The following is an 11,857-nucleotide window of genomic DNA, read 5'->3' as shown; positions in this document are numbered from 1 at the left end:
ACGGATCGTAGAAAAATTGGGTACACAAATTTTCCCTATAGCAGGAAATGTTTCTAGAAAAAATGGACGAGATCGGTTAAAGACCACGCCCACTTTTATATAAAAGATTTTTAAAAGGGTCGTACACGAAAATAATAAGCTATAACTTAGCAAAAAATAGTTTTGAATCAATGATATTTCACTTATCAAGTATTATTGTAAGAAGAAATGGGGAGACATTTTTTTTAAACGGGCGGTGACACGTGTTATGTAGAGAAGTAATTTATCTGAAAAGAAATGTGCAATTGAAGCTCACGCTGAGTATATAATGTCGGTTACACCCGAGCTTAGACACCTTTATTTGTTCTCTGCAATATTAATTTCACTGCAATGTGAAATGCTGTCAGAACTGACATTTAACGGTACATGCGCGATAAACGGAAAGAAATGAATAGTGGCATACATATATGTACATATAACATATAAAAAAGGCTTGAACAGTGGTCATCTGTATCAAATACTTTAAAAATATAACTCCAAGTTGCTTTAAATTAATTAAATATTTATTAATTACATTAAAAAAAGGTGAATTTAGTTGACGCACTCAAAAGATAAATTCATCTACCTACCAGCACTCATTTGCATTCACGTTCGCTTTTCGGCATTTGTTTTCCTTGTTTGTGATATATTCATACATATATATGTATATATATACTAATAAACACACGTGCACACATGTAGTTTGACTACCTTTGAGTCTGCGTTCCACAGTCATACGAATAAGTAGTTGGGTTGGTGGGCTGAAGAAAATTTGCCTCCCAATTTTGTTGGACTTCGCGTTATTTTACCACAACGAACGTTGCTCAGTCAAAAATTTTAAGTCAATGAAGTCTGGAGTAAACTTCAAAATCGCGCTGTTACCGCGACTAAAGTTGTCTGGAAGAGATGTGAGTTTTATGGTGTTGAAATTTGCATTGTTATAACAAAAGTTACATAAATACATATACCTACATAATTTATATAAGAATTTATTCATATTAAATATCCACATACATCCATAAATTCGTTTGTTGAGTTTTTCGTTTATAATATTTCGATGTGTGTTTAAAATAAACCATAATTGCTTAATGGCAAAGCCAACAAAAAAAAAAAGAATTATGCTAAATCTTAGAGTTCAGCTATGCGAAAGCACGATGCACGTCCACCCCCACCCCACCACTATACGGTGTGGTGCAAATCATTGTAGTTTTTCTCGTTTTTTCTTTAGTAGCGTACATACATAAATTAAATTATACTTTGCTTTTTTGTTTTATTTTAATAAAATAAAGAACTAGTGTTGTGTTGTTGTTTGCCAGCAGTCCAAAGTTTAATCGGCAGTGAAAAGTGATCCTTTATAGGACCTAAGAAAAGCAGACATCATTACTGATTATGAAATCAAAGAGCGAAAACTTCCAGAGGCTTAAATATGTATGTATGTATAGCAACAGCACGCTGTTGTTGCTGCTGGTGTTAACGTCGTTTTCGTCGCCGTCACTACAAAGTGGAACATTTCAAAGAAATTTGTTTCAAAATCAAAACAATTCGTCAAGGAATCAAGGTAGAGTAGTGAGTGAAAAAACAGAGTAAAACAACAAAATTATGTTATTTGGTAAAGCTACGAATCCATCGCTTAAAATTGTGACGTGCAATAATGTTGTTGTTGTAGCGATAAGGACACTCCCCGAAAGCCTTGGGGAGTGTTATCGATGTTGACAGTCCTTTGCCGGATGCAGATCCGGTACGTTCGGGTACCAAGCCCGGCCATCTCGGAAACGATTTGTTATGACCACATGCGACCTTCTTGACCAACCCGCCCTCCCACCCCCTACATCCTTGACGAGTTCGGGGTCGCCAGAGCATCGGCTGTTAATGAAACCGGATTCGCCACGGATAGGTGAGTTTGACAAATGGGTTTGGAGACGCTTTATATTGCGCTGCCAACCTGAAAGGGTTGCGCTACACAACCCCTTGAATCTTTGCGGATATATTCTGACCCCCTAACACGCTGGGGGAACGTGAAATTAAATTCAATAACATAAACTCGTAACGAAATAGAATTCAATGTCAAAATCAATTAAAGAATGATCCCAAAAATGCTCCCAAATGCACTTAAAAAGGGTCATAAAATGCTGCAAGTAGATTGACTCTTGTCTTTCTGGGTAGTATACTTTCTTTTTATGCAAGAATTGTACCTATAACGTAAACTGATGACGGGGTTGCGCCCATTTGTTGCTCTTTTGCATTACAATAAAGGTTAAGTTCAAGAATCATAAGATATACCTTGGTAGGTCTGAGTGCAGTTTTTTGGCAGGCCAGCGTCCTACTCAAACTGGCGCGTGAGTGACTGACCAGTTGCTTTGTAGGTGCTGTCGATAACCGATATGGGATTTTTTTTTACTGCTTTTTACTCTATATATAGGATTTCGGAGGTACGTACCTTGAAGGTTAGAGTGCTCTTGCACGTTATATCTAAGAACTATGGGTGACTGAAATTCGGTAGCATAACGTCATCGAAGTCAACAAAAAATATTCGCGTGATCTGTTCCTCCCACGTCGTGAAAAGAGTGACCGTTGACTTGATCGGTGACAATATCAGATTGCGAGACGTACAAAAAACAGAAAAACTGGGGAGATAATCATTTCTTTATAAAATCCTTAGTTTATCTATTGAGGGACCATGTCCTATAGTCATTATTGTGCAAACGTCGGCATAGGAAATATCAGTAACTAATAACTAACTAAAGATAACTTGGATATGTAAAAATTAAACAGAGGTGGGGCTAGGGCACCATTCTTCAGCCCCCTGTTTAATTCTCTAGACTTTGAAGTTTTGACAACATCTTTTGCAATACATCTTTTTTAGACAAGAGAGAAGGGGTTGAACCTCCTCTGTCTTGGCGAAACGTGTCGTGGTTGACTGTATCAAAAGCTTTTGACAAGGTCGAAGGCTATTGACCGGTAAAGTGACCTGAACATCGGCCTATGGTGCGGTCCTTCTGGGTTTAATCCGTAATTTATTTGAGTGTTATTGGCGTTTGTTGAGCTGCAGGTGCTATGCATTTCACGACAGCACTGCTGATCGCTGGCTGGGCGCAGATTTGTGGTTAAATGAGGAAGCATAACCGTTTCCAACGTAGTTGCCACTGGCGTAAGGAACGATTTCTGTCGATACACCACTTTTAGCTCATGGACTGGAAAACCAGTAGTGGAATAGGCATGTTTGAAACATGCCTTAAAAAGCTGATTCCCTCATTGCCAAGGTGTTTCAGCATTGGCATCGTTTCTTTTTTAGACTGCCATTCTTCGTTCACTTTTGAGGGAAATGCTTCAAAAAGTTTGCGTCTAATAGCTTCTAAGGGAGTATTTTTCTCTTATTTTGGTTATGTGGCAGTAAAAGAGGAAAAAACTTCTACGTGCACATAAGTTTCGGATACACTCAGAGAAAAACGCCGTTCTAAAATCCAGCACCACCGGACTCAATTCTAGCTTTTCATGTTCTTACTTTTTTGTGCTTGAAAAACGAACGACCTGTTCTTAAAACAACAACCTTGTTCTTGAACTGACACCATTTTCTTGAAAAGAGAACGGCTGGTCTTAAATTATGAACACATGTTCTATTAATTAGGACGAATGTTCTTAAATTAAGAACAATGTTCTTAAATTAAGTTCAAGAGAAAAGAAACGGTACAATTCGTGTGCACGACAATGTTAAATACAACATTTGGCACAAACTATCAAGCGGTCGTAGTGGCCCAGCGGTTATGATGTTATGGTTCCGATCGCGTTGCGCGAGTTCGATTACCGTCAAACTCGAAGATTTTTTAAAACAATTTTTTTAACTTTTATTTTTCGTTCAATTATTTTTCCATTCACTTATGCACAGATAATTCTCAAACTTGTTATGAAATGTTTTAAGTATATATGCAGATTACATTTTCAAATAAGAATAATTTCTCAATAAGAGAAACATAAAAAAATGCATCCATCATATTATGCATTTTTTCGTAAAATTTTGGAATTTAATAAAATTTTTTTGTTATAAATATTTTTTATTTATGGAAAAAAATTATTGTTAATAAAAAAAAATGGGTACGGTACCTATTGAAAAAAATACTTTCCCCTCCCACCAAAGATCAAGCACAAACCATTCTTGAATTGAGACCGAAAAATCTTAAATCGACCCAAAGCGTTCTCGAAGCGTGAGAACGAAAAATCTTAAATCAAGCCCAAGTAGTGCTTGAAATGAGCACAGAAGGTTCACACATCAATACCAAACTGGTCATAAAATGCGAATGGTGTGCTTGGGAAAACTGTTCTTAAAACAAGCCCATCGGTCACGAGTTAAGAAAAAACGTACTTAACAGACTTGTCAACGAAAGTTTTGACTTTGAACTTGTTTCGTTCATTTTAGAACGATTTTTTCTCTGAGTGTACGATTGTCATACCATCTTTGAAACGAGTTACAGGCCGAAATTTGTTTTTGCAACATGCATGTTAAACAAAAATTTGTTAAAGAAAATGAAAAAAGAAAGAAAATATAAATTTTCAAAGAAAAAAACATGATTTTCTTTTTAGGGGGGAAATATGTATAAACAAATTCTCGATTGTCCTTCAACCGCTAATGCCTTTTTGGGCGGTGCGTAGCAATTCACGCCAGTCATCCTTGCTTTGCGATAACATACGTCGATTGGAGCATCAAGACTAAAAAAAAAAAACAAGTAAAGGTGTCTAAGTTCGGGTGTAACCGAACATTATATACTCAACGTGAGCTTCAATTGAACATTTCATTTCAGATAAATTACTTTTCTACATAACACGTGGCACCGCCCGTTTAAAAAAAATGTCTCCCCATTTCCTCTTACAATAATACTTAATAAGTGAAATATCATTGATTCAAAACTATTTTTTGCTAAGTTATAGCTTAATATTCTAGTCTCAGACCATTTTAAACTTGTTTTATATCTAAGTTGCCGTGGTCTTTAACCAATCCCGTCCATTTTTACTACAAATATTTTCAGCTAAAAGGAAAATATGTGTACACAATTTCATTACGATATGTTAATTTTTCTTCGAGTTATAGCTCCCGCAACATAGAAAATTGCTTAGTCATAAAAGGGGCTGTGCCACGTCCATTTTTTAAAATTTGAAGCTTTTCCTATGTATGGTTATAAATCCACTTGGAAAATGAAATACCATTGATATAAAGCTCTTTTTGCAAAGATATAGCTTATTTTATTCGCCCACGACCCTTTTAAAAATCTTTTATATAAAAGTGGGCGTGGTCCTTAACGGATTTCGTTAATTTTTCTTTAAAGCATTCCTTATAGTAAAGGCAACCTCTCTGCCGAATTTTGTTACGATAGGTTTAACGATTTTTGATTTATGATTAATAATATTTGTAAAATTGATTTTATCATAAGTGGGCGGTGTCACGCCCATTTTAAAATTTTTTTTCTCAAATTTTTATCAAGAGTCTCAATATCAGTCCACATCTCAAATTTCAACATTCTAGGTGTACTATTTTATTTATAGGTGTACTATTTACTAAATAATAAGGTTTTTTGTGTTTTCCAAAATGTTATATATATAAAAAGTGGGCGTCGTTATCATCCGATTTCGCTCATTTTCAATACCAATCTATCCTGGGTCCAGCTAAGCTCGTGTACCAAATTTGGTGCAGATATCTCTATATTTACTCAAGTTATCGTACTAATGGACGGACATGGCTCAATCAAATTTTTTTCGATACTGATGATTTTGATATATGGAAGTCTATATCTATCTCGATTCCTTTATACCTGTACAGCCAACCGTTATCTAATCAAAGTTAATATACTCTGTGTGCAAAGCAGAATATACCTCCAAAAGCAGAGCTTCTCTTCCAATTTGCGTCGTGCTGATTTTAAGTTTTTTTCTACAAATTTGCGGAAGCTTCAAATTCGAGCAAATTTGTCCCACTTATTTATAATGGCGCTCTGAACTTGTTTTATTATTATTGATGACGTACAAAAAAAAAACTTTTAAAATCGGTCTAATGTTTTTCTTATTTGTAACTCTGCCTTTATTCCATGTGCAGTTATTCGAGTTTGATTCAAATTTGCCTACTGTGCGTCACCGATTTCGCGCTGTCAATATGCAGAGATTTCGTTGTTTGCGTGCTTTCTGCACAGCAGCTGATTCAGTTGTCTGCTAGCTTACAGGTTATGGTGTTAAAATCGATATGCAAAAGTAGAAAAAGTTTGTGTGAAAATGTAGTTGAGAACAAATAAAAATACCTATGTGAAAAGTGTTTGTGAAAAAATAACAAAAACAAAAAGCCACTGATAATGTGAAATTGGTATGAGTTATTTCAGGTAAAAATTTTATGCTTCTTTACTAATTTCATATTTTTTACAACAAAAACACAGCTTTGCTTATTTGCTTTGCGACAATTGCTTCTTTCTTAAATTGCGAAAAGTTGCTCGTTCAATGTAATGTTGTGAAACACCTATTTAGTGAAAAAGTTAGTTAATTATATTAAACATTTACATACATACATACGTAAGTCAAAGTAGTCAGAAGAAAAATCAAGGTAAAAAATTCATCACATAGGTACTTATGAAAACGAATGAATATGCAAAACGTAAAACAATTATCCTCAATGCATTTGGTGCATGGGCGTAGTAAGCACCACAATTATAGAGAAAACTATTCCTATTTTGAAAATTTGTCAGAAAGAAAAAAAGTTACCCTCTCAAAACAGGCGGTCATGAAGGTACTTAATCAAGAGGTGACTCAAAACCCGACGTCCTCGTTACTTTTATAAATCTTTTGTGGCTCCTTGTTGTTCACGCCCAAGGGCGTCCCGTAGTCTCGCGCCCTAAGGCGCCACCAGCTCATACGACCGCTCCCACTCATAACTACAATCTCCGTAGTAGAGTCAGTAGCAATGCCGAGCATCAGCCCCGGTCCTCGTCTTCTTCCCCCCTCTTCTCTGGCAGCAATCGTGTAGATCAGGGAAACAGACTCAAAGTCCCTACCACCTTTTGCACCGTTTGCCAGCACAGAATATATATGTTTGCGTCATCCACCCAATGCAGCTCCTGCCTTGGACGGTGCCACTTTCCTATGTGTTCTGGTCTCCGCGACGGTAACCTACCGACGGGCTTCATTGCGCCATGTTGCCAGGCCGCAAACCCAACTACACCGGATACCCCAATGCTTACCCAGGGACGTCCAGTCCCAGGGCCACAACAGCAATTGCGTCCTGGCCTCCCACACCTCAGGCGTAGTCACCCGTCACTTACTCCTAGAGTGACGACGTCTCCCCCGCTGCACTTCAGAATTCTGCAGTTAAACTGTAATGGATTAACTGGGAAGATCACGGACATAGTCGATTTCATGAAGCGGCACAACATCCGCATCGCTGCGATTCGTTAGACTAAACTCACAGCAAGATCTGCTCTGCAGACCTGCTATGGGTATAATGTGCACAGAAAAGATCGCGAGGGCGGAAATGGCGGCGGTCTCGCGTTTATCGTACACCACTCAGTGCAATATCATATATTTGATTCCGACATCGACCGCAGGGACAAGTCTTAGAACGTCACGACTTATCTGTCCGGTCAGGCGATGTAAACCTAGAAATCATCAACATCTACATCCCTCCTACCACCTGTTGCCACAGTGGGCCGTAATATCAGAACCCTACTCACTGGCCATAATCGCATTATCTTAGGCGATTCCAATGCCCATCACGATCTATGGCATTCAAACCTGCAGGCGGACAGCAGGGGTGAGATGTTGGCGGATCAAATAGAAGAAACGACGTTCTGCACAATAAACGGAGACGCCCCCACTCGTATGGTAGGAAGCTGTCACAGTTCGCCAAATATATCAATCGTGAGTGCAGGACTCGTGTAACTGGCAGCCGATGGTAAAATTGGCATCCGACCACCTGCCTATACTTATTTCGCTCGATCGAACCGCCGACTTCATCGTCACCGAAAAACGCACTTTCATAAACTTTAAAAAAGGAAAGTGTGATGAGTACAAATCCTTTACAGACAGCCGTTTGTTGCCCTCCCTATACCTACTGATGCTCGCCAAGAGGAGCGTGCTTTCCGTAACGTCGTTGAATCTGCATTGGCTCGCTTTATTCCCACCGGAAGAATTCTCGAAATTCGGCCTCATTTTCCGGCGGAGGTCTGAAATTTAGCGAGAGAACGTGACCTTATAAGACAGCTCGATCCCGTGACCCCAAAAAAAGGAATATAAACCAACGCATCAGATTGCTTGTGGATGAACACAAGCGGGCGAAATGAGAGGAGCATCTAAGTGGTTGTAACCTCTCTCCCGGTGTAGGTAAACTTTGGTCCACCGTAAAGTCGCTATCGAATCCGTCTAAGCACAATGACAAAATTTCCATCGCCTTTGGCGATAAAGTGCTGTCTGTTCTGCCGACAATATATAATGCATTCTACGGTCGACAAAGATAGACGGAGGTCCAACAGACACGCACATAAACATAAATTCAGCTTCAGCGCGTCTCCAATTACCATCACCACCAAGGAGGTTGAGGACGCCATCGGTCATGCTAAACCATCCAAAGCAGTGGGCCCAGACATCATAGCCATGCCGATGATTAAAAGCCTAGGGAAAGGGCGTTTCAAATATTTAGCACATGTCTTCAATCTGTCTCTTTCCACATTTGTCATTCCCGAAAAATGGAAAATGGCCAAGGTGGTCCCGTTACTAAAGCCTGGGAAACCAGATAACATATGAGAGTCATATCGCCCGATATCTCTCCTATCGCCAGTAGCCAAGACCCTTGAAGCCATTTTGCTCCCCTACTTCAAAGCAGATTTGCAGCTAGCCTGTCATCAGCATGGCTTTAGAAAACTCCATAACACCACCACCGCGCTAAATGCCATTAGCACCCAGATAAATTGCGGTTTAAATCAAAACCCCCACCATAGAACAGTACTCGTTGCGCTACACCTATCAAAAGCTTTTGATACGGTAAACCATGGCACGTTACTGCAAGACCTGGAATCTACCCTTCCCCCATGTCTTAAAAGGTGGACCGCAAATTATCTGGGTGGTCGGCAGGCATCGGTGCAATTTAGAAACGAAACATCAAAACCAAGAAGAATTAAACAAGGGGTGCCACAGGGTGGTGTCCTATCCCCACTTTTGTTTAACTTCTACATATCAAAGCTACCTTCGCCACCAGAAGGAGTTACTACCGTTTCCTACGCCGATGACTGCACAATAATGGCCACAGGCCCAGGCCCACAGATCGATGGGCTTTGCAACAGAATAAACGGCTACCTCCCTGATCTCTCCAGTTTTTCGCCTCGCGAAACCTGGCATTATCACCGACTAAATCCTCCGTGATCTTATTTACAACATGGACGTCCCTAATGTCGACCATTTTGAACATCCAAGTCTATGGCACTACGCTACCGACTGTCCTACACCCCAAAATCTTGGGTGTGGCGTTTGATCAGGATCTACATTTTGGTGAGCATGCAGCCGCAATTGTACCGAAAATCCAGAGCCGTAATAAAATCCTCAAATCTCTTGCTGGCAGTACTTGGGGAAAAGACAAAGAAACGCTCATTACCACTTACAAAGCAATTGGCCAGCCGATTGCATGCTATGCGTCCCCTATATAGTCGCCAAGCCTAAAAACTACTCACTGGAAGAAGCTACAGGTCTGCCAAAACACTGCTCTCAGAACCGCCACGGGCTGTTTTCTTATATCCCCAAAGCACCATCTACATAATGAGGCGAGAATACTCCCCATCAGGGAGAGGAATGAGATGCTAACCGAACAGTTCCTGGGCATCCCAACAGACATCTGATTGATGAGCTAACACCGCCCAGGGGCTTAAGGGGTCATCTCCGTAAGCATTATGAGAAAATACGGCACCTGAGAACCCAGCCGTATGAAGCCAAAAAACACAAGCAGGTCCTCAGCGAACTCCACAAACAGGCGTCGGACCTTTATGCCAGGAATTGCCCGGTGAATCCAATACTCAAAGAACAGTACCCAAAACTTGCGGAAGAGGAACGCATACTCCCCAGGGAAACGCGAGTCACTCTAGCTCAACTTCGATCTGGATACTGTAACAGGTTAAACTCTTACCTATCCACAATCAACCCCGACGTACAAAATGTATGCCCCGATTGCAATGTGTCCCCACATGACACCAACCATCTCTTTAATTGTAATGGAACCAACGCCTCTAACACCCCTCTCATTATGGTCCACCCCTGTTGAAACAGCAAGTTTCCTTGGACTCCCGTTAGAGGATATTGATGACATTTTGTGATCGGTCGCACCGATTGGATGGGGCGAAGCACTGCTACAACAACAACAACAGGACGTTGGAGGGATTTTGTCTCAATCGCAGATAAAAAATTCTGTAGAGAAAACTATTCCTATTTTGAAAATTTGTTTGAAAGTCAGAAAGAAAAAACACCCTCTCAGAAGGTACTTAATCAAGAAGTTACTTGGACTGCAAACAAGCATAGGAGAGACTTTGCTAAGACCGAAGCATACATCCATACTGGACTCGCGGTCATAAAGCCATACAACGTAACGAAAAACTGGATAAATTGACGGTAGGCGTCACAATTTCGTTTGGGAAAAATCAAAAGGAGAGGCATGTGATCCATCAAGCAGGAACATCGTAAATAGAAGCGCGGGGCTGCAACAATTTCTAAAACCATGTGAAAATTATGCGATATTAGACTTACAAAGAAGACCAAATTATCATGATGGGCGTATAAACCGGACACTGCCTTCTGACGTTAAAAAAAATGTAAGGTGCGATAACCTTCGAAGAGATTTTAGGCCGAGCTTCTCTTCCAATTTGCGTCGTGCTTCTTTTTTATACTCAGTTGAGCAGAGCTCACAGAGTATATTAAGTTTGATTGGATAACGGTTGGTTGTACATATATAAAGGAATCGAGGTAGATATAGACTTCCATATATCAAAATAATCAGGATCGAAAAAAAATTTGATTGAGCCATGTCCGTCCGTCCGTCCGTCCGTTAACACGATAACTTGAGTAAATTTTGAGATATCTTGATGAAATTTGGTATGTAGGTTCCTGAGCACTCATCTCAGATCGCTATTTAAAATGAACGATATCGGACTATAACCACGCCCACTTTTTCGATATCGAAAATTTCGAAAAACCGAAAAAGTGCGATAACTCATTACAAAAGACAGATAAAGCGACGAAACTTGGTAGATGGGTTGACGTTATGACGCAGAATAGAAAATTAGTAAGATTTTGGACAATGGGCGTGGCCCCGCCCACTTTTACAAGAAGGTAATTTAAAAGTTTTGCAAGCTGTAATTTGGCAGTCGTTGAAGATATCATGATGAAATTTGGCAGGAACGTTACTACTATTACTCTATATGTGCTAAATAAAAATTAGCAAAATTGGATTAAGAACACGCCCACTTTTTAAAAAAAAAAATTTTTTAAATTCAAATTTTAACAAAAAATTTAATATCTTTACTGTATATAAGTAAATTAAGTCAAAATTCAACTCCAGTAATGACATGATGCAACAAAATACAAAAATAAAAGAAAATTTCAAAATGGGCGTGGCTCCGCCCATTTTCATTTAGTTTGTCTAGAATACTTTTATTGCCATAAGTCGAACAAAAATTTACCAAACCTTCTCAAATTTGGTAGGAGCATAGATTCTATGACGGTAACTGTTCTCTGTGAAAATGGGCGAAATCGGTGGAAGCCACGCCCAGTTTTTATACACAGTCCACCGTCTGTCCTTCCGCTCGGCCATTAACACAATAACTTGAGCAAAATCCGATAT

General features: G+C 39.5%; 1 protein-coding gene across 2 annotated transcripts in view; it reads left to right on the top strand.

Annotated features, from left to right (window-relative positions):
- The first annotated feature begins 437 nt into the window (after positions 1 to 437).
- LOC137250608 (solute carrier family 41 member 1) overlaps positions 438 to 11,857 on the top strand; it is a 263,443-nt gene continuing 252,023 nt past the window's right edge. Inside the window, exon 1 of one of the 2 annotated variants that reach the window (XM_067783717.1) lies at positions 438 to 926. The gene's annotated coding sequence lies outside the window, so the exon portion shown is untranslated. Of the gene's footprint in view, positions 927 to 6,189; positions 6,372 to 11,857 lie in introns of those variants that run through there. The other variant, XM_067783718.1, reaches the window with a different exon arrangement.

This window comes from Eurosta solidaginis, chromosome 4 (genome assembly GCF_040869045.1).
Source record: "Eurosta solidaginis isolate ZX-2024a chromosome 4, ASM4086904v1, whole genome shotgun sequence".
Taxonomy (NCBI): domain Eukaryota; kingdom Metazoa; phylum Arthropoda; class Insecta; order Diptera; family Tephritidae; genus Eurosta; species Eurosta solidaginis.
The sequence above is the reverse complement of the archived record's forward strand: the minus strand, read 5'-3'. Positions and strand labels throughout refer to the sequence as shown.